This window comes from Ochotona princeps, chromosome X, assembly GCF_030435755.1.
Source record: "Ochotona princeps isolate mOchPri1 chromosome X, mOchPri1.hap1, whole genome shotgun sequence".
Taxonomy (NCBI): domain Eukaryota; kingdom Metazoa; phylum Chordata; class Mammalia; order Lagomorpha; family Ochotonidae; genus Ochotona; species Ochotona princeps.
Window position 1 is genome coordinate 43,341,695 of NC_080865.1, and position 9,671 is coordinate 43,351,365.

Consider the following 9,671-nt stretch of genomic DNA (forward strand, 5'->3'; position numbering starts at 1 on the left):
TGATGAACATCTGTTCTAGTCTTCTAAGATATGGGCCTTGTGGCTTAAAAATTCAAGGCCTCTTCTGTATCTTGTTATTTTAAAACCTGCTGCCATATGCATGGAACTTCCTGTCCAGGCTTATTTCCTCCAATATTGACCATCCCTCCAGCATTTCTTATTCCAAATATGGACAGATACAAAAAAAAAAAATGAGTGGGGATTGGCATAGGAGAGAGGGAACTGAGCACTTCTTTTTTGCTTTAGTTAAGAATAATGGAACAAGTCCATGTCAATATAACCATGCTAGTGAATAAAAGGGGCTATTATGCTTTTTTTTTCCTGTGAGCATTTTCTGATACTCACTATTCGACGTGGGGACTCCTGATAGAGTATCCACTCTTTCTTCTAGACATTAAATTCCTTATTTATAGATACAAGGAAAGGCAAGCAATGGAAAGGAATGAATAAAGGGGACTTCTGCAAGGAAAATCATGATTAATTGGGACATCTTTGGCTGTTACGTAACCTTTACAGAACAGCTAATATTAATCACTGATACATGTTTGTGAAGTGGTAACAAATCTAATGCCTATTGCAGCTGTTTGTTACTAGAGATGTTTTCTGTGACATTGCTGGAATTCCAGCAGACACTCCACTGAAATCAGCATTTTTCAGTGAACTTGTTTTTCATTCCAGATTCTCTCCAAGGTTCACATGTCATTGACAGCAATCATCAGTCATATCCAGTGGAGTATAGTTCATATAATTCCAGTGCATCCTATCTTTCTTCTCAGTCCTCTACTGCCTATAACCAAAATCCCCATCACAGAACCCAAAACCACATGTCCAATTGCTGTATCAACAACTAAGTGCTAACCTTTGTAGACAGTCCCTTCTGTCAGAATCTGATTGAGGTAGTGGTAGCTGTGTTCTTGGTTTGTTGTCTCTCTTTTTGAGGCATCAACTTTGTACAGTGAAGACAGCTGAAATCCATTGATTTATTTTCACCACTTCGTGTAGCTCAAGAATAGTTTTTTTTTTTTTCACTTGGTAGTATTTTATTTTACTTGAAAAACTTTTTTCAAGAGTAGTTTTATTCCTTACTAAAGACTTGGTCTTTCCAATGATTATTCAAGCAAGGAAGTGGGAACAGAGAACAGCTTTGAAGTTCTAGAATATAATCCAACCTACTGTAATACTTCTCTCTCCTGTGGCTCTTACTGCCTCCCTGCCTGCAGAATCAAATGTGAGTCACAATACTGCTTCATCCACTAGCGAGGAGCCATGGACTTTTATGCCAACTGAGGCCCCCAGTTCTTCAGGCAGAAATAACTGTGAGTCCGGTGACTGGAACCCAGACAAGAGCAACTACAGGTAAAGTTTCATCTGAGATTGCTTCCCATTCCTCCAAATTTTGCCTACCTCAACTGTTCTTGCCCTATTTTGAATAAAAAGTGGTACTACCCATTTAAACCATATACTACACATACAGTAAATGATTAGAACACCTGGCATTCATTTGCATAATATGTGAAAAACATTATAGTGTTTACGTATATTTTGAAATTTAAACTTCAGTGCAGTTCTACCAGATGGGTACTGGCACTGTCCCTGTTCTACTGATGAACTAACAAAAGCAAAATGGTTTAGTAATGTGTTCAGTTTTATATTCAGTAAGTGGCAACAAAGTATAGAGACAAGATAACCACTTGAACCTGCTATCCCAATTATTGGAGTTTTCTCTTTTTTAATTTTTTTAAAAGATGTATTATTATTGGAAAGCCGGATATACAGAGAGGAGGAGAGACAGAGAGGAAGATCTTCCATCCGATGTTTCACTCCCCAAGTGAGCCGCAACGGCCGGTGCGCGCCGATCCAAAGCCGGGAACCAGGAACCTCTTCCAGGTCTCCCACATGGGTGCAGGGTCCCAAAGCCTTGGGCCGTCCTCGACTGCTTTCCCAGGCCACAAGCAGGTAGCCGGATGGGAAGTGGAGCTTCCGGGATTAGAACCGGCGCCCATATGGGATCCCGGTGCGTTCAAGGCGAGGACTTTAGCCACTAGGCCACGCCGCCGGGCCCCTCTTTTTTTTAAATTTTTAATTTAGGTGATATTACATAGTCAATCAGGGTGCAAAGGATCTAGGGTTAAGGAGAAGTGGGTGTGATCAATGTTTCCAAGCTTCCTATTTCTTCTTTTCATTTCTTGTGGGGATGAGAGAGATAAGGGAATGGGCCATATCCAGCCTCCCTACCATCCCAGTACCTAAAGATAGGGAAAGGCCAGCCGATATCAACCCAAGGTAACAATGGCACAAGTTCCAAAGGTTCTGCCCAGGTGTATATGATAGTTTCAAAATGCTGTTGATCTCCCCCTATGAGTGAGGAATCCCTTCCAATGCCCATTGGTTAACACCATCGACCATATACTCTCCAATCACCCAGATATTTGCTGTCATCATTTGGCTGGAGTAGTTGTCCATATGTTCTGTTCTCCATTCTCTGCTATGGTACCAGATATCTTCTGCAGGCCCCAATGAGTTACTATGTCCTCCATTGTGCACCATGGTCTGCCATTCAGTACTCCATCATCTACACTATGGGAGGACCAGTTCTCCTAGGTGTGCTCATGGACCTGAGTCAGATGACCTGGGCCATGCTGGACCCCCCACCCCAGGGCTCACAGATCCAGCAGCCACCTAGCAGGTGGGCACATGGCTCCGGGACATGTGACCCAAGACCCACTAGAACCCTGCCCCCAGAGTTCACGGACCTGGTCCCCACCACACCGGCAGCTCAACGACCTGGAGCTGGAAACCCAGACCTCTCTGGGCTCTGCACCCCTGGGGCTCTGGGTCCAGCACCCACCATACAGGTGAACCCAAGGACCTGGACCAGGAGAACCAGGTTCCACTGGATCCTCCATCCAGGGGCTCACGGACCTGATATCCACTATGTAGGTGGTCCTTAGGACGTTGGCCAGGAGACCCAGCGCTAGGCCAGACCCCCAACCCCTGAAGCTCACAGGTTTAGCACCCACCGTGCAGGCAGGCCCAAGGTTCCAAGCCATGCGATCCAGGACCTGCTGAACCCCCCTTTGCCGATCAACTCACTCCACGCAAGCAGTCTCTGTGGCCTGGGCCAGGAGACCCAGACCACCCCAGGCCCTCCACCCCTGGAGCTCACGGAGCTGGCACCCTCCACCTCCAGACTGACATGGCTCATCTTCCTTGGCATCTACTAGTGGGTACTAGTTCAATCCAACCTGCCTCCAGTTCCAGCTTGTGCTGGATGGTGCTGCAGCCTAGCCTTGCCCAGGCAGTCCTCAGTCCCAGCTCGAGTATGAACAGGCCAGCACCCCTCCTGGTTCTAGGATCTGCCAGTAAATATTATGGACTGGCCTGGCATGGCCACCCCCTGACCTGACCCACATGTATGCTGGTGGATACTGTAACCTGGTCTGGATTGAGTTGCTCCTTGCCTTGGTTCCTATGCTTACCTACAGGGACTGCAACCTGACAAAGGAGTTCATCAAACTCCTCTATCCAGTCTCCTCCCAGTGGCAGATCTTGCGCACACCAGTGGGTCCCTGGCCCAGGTTTACTTTGTCCACCTGTTGTCTTGGCAGGAATGATGTCTTTGCCCAATCAACCCATACCTTTTCCAGTTCTTACTGTTGGGTGATACAGCCCATCCACACCTAGTCCGTAGCAAGACACAGCTCTCACATGGTTCAGCCAGAGCCGAGACCTAGCCAAACCCATTCTACACCCACTGTGACTCTCATGAATACCAGTAGGTGCTGGAGTCTAGCCCAGCCTGTCACTCCCCAGACCTAGGCTCCACTCATGCTGAGGGAGATTACAGCCATGTTCAGCCCAGGAGATCATACCAATTCTGGCACTCATGTTCACCGATGGGAATTCCAGCCCTGCTGGGGCATCCTCCTTTTCCCAGCCATAGTTTTTGTGCATGCCAACGGAAATTGCTGTTCCACATGGGTGAGCCCACATAATACCCTGCATCTTCTACCCCTAGACCTGATTCACTCATGTTGTTTGTCTATTTCATGGCCTAGCCTCATAGAACCTGCTCCCTTTTTGAACACTCTCTGCTGGATTTTATGCTATAGCCCTTGAAGTAAAGTGGCTTTGTCCATGGAAGTTCCAGAGAAGTCATTTCTCACCTGGACCTGACCCTAAGATCCGTAGTAATGACCACCTGTGCCATCTCTCAAACTCCCTGTAAACTCACACCCCCAAGATCCCAGATCACACTGCTGGGCGTCCCGCACTGCCATGCGACTGGGAGATCTGTGCACCCAAACCCCTAGGTTGAACTTACCTGGACTCCTCCTACCAAGATGGTGATGGTGGGCAGAGCCAGGGACCCACTCCTGCTCAGAGCTGCCCAAGATCCCGTCACAGTGTAATTACTGTGGGGGTGGGGAGAAATTTCTCAGGCCTAGACAAGCCCAGGATTTTCCTACCTCCTGGCAATGGTGGCTGGGGCTAGAACCCCAAGCATTGAGCCTGACCCGGCCCGGATCTTCGCAACAGCTGCCACACAAATAGGAAGTCTGTGCACCCAAGCCCTTAGGTTCAGAATCTTCTCTTTTTTAAGGTTTATTTATTCTTACTGGAAAGTCAGATTTACAGAGAGAAAGATTTTCATCCTCTGATCAATTCTTCAAGTGGCCACAATGGCTAGAGCTGAGCCTATCTGAAGCCAGGAGCCAGGAGCTTCTTCCAGGTCTCCCATGTGGGTGCAGGGTCCCGAGGACTTGAACCATCATCCTCTACTGCTTTCCCATGCTACAAGCAGGGAGCTGGAAGGGAAATGGAACAGCCAGGGCATGAATCATCGCCGTATATAATTATAGCACTTGCAAGATAAGGATTTAACCAATTTAACCTTCTCTTTGTATGTAGCTCAACACTTCATTTCACTAGTAAGAATAAAGAATCAAGTAGTTACTTCACTGGAGGATAGGAAATTCAGAAGAGGTATTTATAACTGTAACCACTCATAATCTTAACGCTTTCTTCATGAGAATTTACTGCTTTTTTCTGTAAAACAAGCTACATTGATTAAAAAACTTTAAAAGTCAACTGACCTCAAACTAAGCTCATACCAGCTGTTTTTAAAAAAGATTTGTGCGGGCCCAGCGTCGTGGCCTAGCAGCTAAAGTCCTCGCCTTGAACGCCCCGGGATCCCATATGGGCGCCGGTTCTAATCCTGGCAGCTCCACTTCCCATCCGGCTCCCTGCTTGTGGCCTGGGAAAGCAGTCGAGGACGGCCCAAAGCCTTGGGACCCTGCACTCGCGTGGGAGACCCGGAGGAGGTTCCAGGTTCCCGGCTTTGGATCGGCGCTCACCAGCCCGTTGCGGCTCACTTGGGGAGTGAAACATCGGATGGAGGATCTTCCTCTCTGTCTCTCCTCCTCTCTGTATATCCGGCTTTCCAATAATAATAAATCTTTTTTTAAAAAAAGATTTGTGCTATTTATTTACTTAAATACTGATTTTTATATTTAAAATGCGGAGTCAAGAGCTAAGTAGAGAAGGAACTGTACCATCTACTGCTTCACTCCCCAAATAATATTAACACCTGTAACATAAATCCTAAGTACTTAAGACCATTGTCCACTGACTTTCTCTGCACATTAGCAAAAAGCTGTATTAGAAAACAGAATAACTGAGACTCTGTCATTCTGATATGGAATGCATATGGGATTTCTTGGAGATTATTAAAGTTATTATTATTATCCATGCATAGGTAACCCCTTCTAACTCACACTGTCCTTCTACATGCTTCTTCCACATATTCCTTCAGAAAAACAGGCTTTTTCATATTACTTATAAAGTTTGCGTATTACTTTTCTCATCACCACTGGGGTTCAAAACCAGTGAGTTAACTATAGGCAATGCTACTCAAACCCAACTTTCTGTAACACCCTACTTTGTATTTGTTGATAAAGAAGCATAGAACAGGGCCCGGCGGTGTGGCCTAGCGGCTAAAGTCCTCGCCTTGAACGCCCCGGGATCCCATATGGGTGCCGGTTCTAATCCCGGCAGCTCCACTTCCCGTCCAGCTCCCTGCTTGTGGCCTGGGAAAGCAGTCGAGGACGGCCCAAAGCCTTGGGACCCTGCATCCATGTGGGAGACCCGGAAGAGGTTCCAGGTTCCCGGCTTTGGATCGGCGTGCACCAGCTGTTGCGGCTCACTTGGGGAGTGAAACATCGGACAGAAGATCTTCCTCTCTGTCTCTCCTCCTCTCTGTATATCTGACTTTGTAATAAAATAAATAAACCTTAAAAAAAAAAAGAAAAAGAAGCATAGAACAGAGATGATACATGATACAAAGTCACAGCTAGAATGAATTAATTAAAAACAAGTTCACAGAGGTGACCAACTGCCACTATACATTTGGAGCAAGGATGTGGCAGAGGGCTGGTCCTCCAGCAGGTCAACTCTTAGATAGGTTAAGGAAGTTTAGAGGTTTAAAGGGGAGGGCAGTGGACAGAGATGAGATATCTTTTTGTGGGTTTTTCAAACTCAGTAGACCTTTCTCTCTGGGGGTGGGGGGCAGGCACTTGTAAATGAATGCAGAGGGTAGAATGAGGGTATGAGTTTGGGCATTTTTTTTTTTTTTTTGGAATGTAGGGCAAGAGTCTCTGGTGAGGGTTTGAGTCTTTTTGTTAATTATCTTTTATTTATTTTGTATTATTTTCCATTATACAGTTTTATACGTATAGAGATTCTTCCTTGCCTGTCTGATTCCTCCTTTCCTGTTTCCCCCTTCTGCTGTTTCCCCCCAAATTATTACAGTACTATGGTCCCTTAGTAAGATTAACAAGTTTAACTGTGCTGTTTAAATGTATCATATCGTTGTAGGTCTAGGCGAAGGTAGAAAATCTTTTTTTACGGCTGTGTAATATTAGCTAGAACACATGTGCTACTAGGTTGTTTCCACATATTAAGGTGGTGTCTCTGCCACTGAGGGTGCTCAACTGCCTCTCTGTGCCTTTGGTCATTGTTATTTTGCTGCTGTTATGGGCTTTCTCCTGGAATTCCAGTTGCCTGTGGGAAAACTGGCCACTGCTGCACTGCTCAGCTGTCTCTGCTGTTTCTCATGGTCCACAGGGCCCCAACAATATCTCTGCTGCCAGCCTGTCTTCCTGGTCACCCAAGTTCGCATTCTGTCAGCTCTTCCCCTCACTAATCTTTTTTCTTTTCAATTTAATGTGTCTTTAATTAGTGCTTAGGAGTTTAGCAGCTGCTGTGTGGATAGAGGCAAGAAAAGGCCCTGAGTTGGCTAGAGTGAAGGGTTATAGGCTGGGTTAGGATAACACAGACGATGATTTGGGGAGGAAGTGTTGGGGCAGAGGGCTTACCAGAAATTTTTTGTCCCTGGAGAGAACAGGATAAAATACAGGACAAAGGGGAAGAGGGAGGCAAACCACAGGATGAGGAGTCAGGATTGCAGGGAGACGGAGAAGAGGGCGGAGGGGAAGTTAGGGCCTCTGCTGAGTTGTAGGGAAGCCCCTATCTGGCTCTTCTAGAGGCTTAGATTCCTGAGGTCCTAGAAGGACCTAAACTAAAGAAAGTGGGCCTTGTAGAAGAAAAGGCAAAAAGCCTGGATATAAGGGACCTCTTACCATTTGTCTCCCTATAAAACTATGAACATCAAAAACAATTTGAAGGTCAAACATGCTATATTCTTGACTGCTTGAAATTATTGCCCAGTGTACATTTAGTTAGGCCAGGAGTTAAGAAAATTGTCTTGGCCTTACCTTTCTCCTTTAGGCCCAACTAGCACAGGTTTTTTTGTGTGGTTTTTTTTTTTTTTTTTACTAGGCCAGAGGGAGTGAGGCAGGATGTGAGAAATTTTGTAGTGCACGGGCCTGGTAGAAAGGGACACAGAGGTGAGAGACACCAAGAAGCCTCGCACAACTCCCAGAGAATAAAAGTGATCCCAACATTTTGAGACAGGCCCAGAAAATAAGACAAGACACACCTCCCAACATTTGACCTCCCAGAGATCTCCTGTTCCTGGAACAGAAGGGAAGGAGGTGCAGAGCCAAAGACTACCCTAGGCTTCCCAGAGGCAGTGGGTAATAGCTAACCAGCCCCAGCATGCTGCAGGGGAGACAGGGCCACCCTCTTCTTAGCCATCCAACAGGCTGAGCAATCTGATCCGGTATTGCATACAGAGCAGAAGTCTGACGGTCTCTGACTATGAACCCACAGACTAAGTAGTAAAGACTAAGAGGCCAAGGCACATCTCAGGTCATCTAAGGATTTTTGAAGAGGCATCTCCTAGGTCCAACCCAGCGCTTTCAGAAGTTACCCAGTAGTTTCAGCTTCCCTGCCCTGAGTAGACCTACTTGGTCAGAAACAATAGTAAAGGGGGGAAGGTGACATTTGAATACCCTGTCAGGTGGTCAGTGCTGGTATTCACCCAGAGAGTTTTGAGTGTAACCAAAGAATAGCTTTGGCCAGGTGTTTGCAATCCCTCAGCAGATTAGCCCCTGTCACACACACTCAGCATCCTTCCAGAACCGGCGCCCATATGGGATCCTGGCACATTCGAGGTGAGGACTTTATCCACCAGGCCACCGCACCGGGCCCCAGAGTGAATTTATTAAAACTAGTTTCTCAAACGTGGCCAACTGTCACCATGCATATGGAAGAAGCCCGTAACAAAGGCCTGGTCCTCCAATAGCCCAGCTCTTATATAGCTTAGGGGGACTTATGGGCTTGGGAGGGTTCAAGGTGCCTTTCCTGGGCTTTCCAAGTGCAGTGGACCTTTCTCCCCTAGGTGCTAGGTGGTTGAAAAGGAACGCAGAGGGTGGACTGGAGAACAATGCAGGGCCTGGGTTAGACTGATTTGGGGAATACACAGAAGAGTCTCTGGAAGAATTGAGTTTGCATTTATGTTGGGAATTACAATGGCTGCTGCTGATGTCCTGCTTCCATCACTAGATACAGAAACACTAAAATTGTCTCCTGTCTCTATCAGAAATCCTGTTACTGCAAGATACATTGTGCTACGTTCAGGAGATGCTGGATTCAGAATCCCTCAAAAGTTCACCTTTACTGAGTAAAAAAACAATGTAACTGAGTGAGGTCAAAGCTTTGAGACCTGTTTACGTAAACTCCCAAATCACCATGTAACTGTCTTGGTGCTCCATTTGGTATAATCCCTTAAGAATGGTCTCAAGGCCATTCAGTTGGTTTTGCTCACCTATACCTTCTTAAAGAAGTTACACCTGTTCCTAGCACTTATCCTGCTTACCCATTCCCAATGAACAGAGTAACTGGTTCAATTTAGACTCCATTTAAGTAATACAACTTTTTAAAAATTTAGTTTAAAAGGCAGGGGTGGGGCCCGGCAGCATGGCCTAGCGGCTAAAGTCCTCGCCTTAAACGTGCTGGGATCCCATCGGTACTAATCCCGGCAGCCCCACTTCCCATCCAGCTCCCTGCTTGTGGCCTGGGAAAGCAGTTGAGGCTGGCTGCAAAGGCTGGCACTGAGCCAAGCCAAAGTCGGAAACCAGGAGCCAGGAGAAGGGTACAAGGGTCCTAACACTTGTGAATCCACCACTGCTTTCACAGGCAAGTTAGCTGGGAGCTTGACCCAAAGTGCAGCAGTTAGCACTCACACTGCTGCACGTATGGGATGCCAG

The 9,671-nt window shown here is 46.6% G+C and overlaps 1 protein-coding gene across 1 annotated transcript in view; it reads left to right on the forward strand.

Moving 5' to 3' along the window:
• The window catches only part of LOC131478620 (uncharacterized), a 127,772-nt gene that overhangs the window by 116,640 nt on the left and 1,461 nt on the right, over window positions 1-9,671 (forward strand). The window lies entirely within an intron of this gene.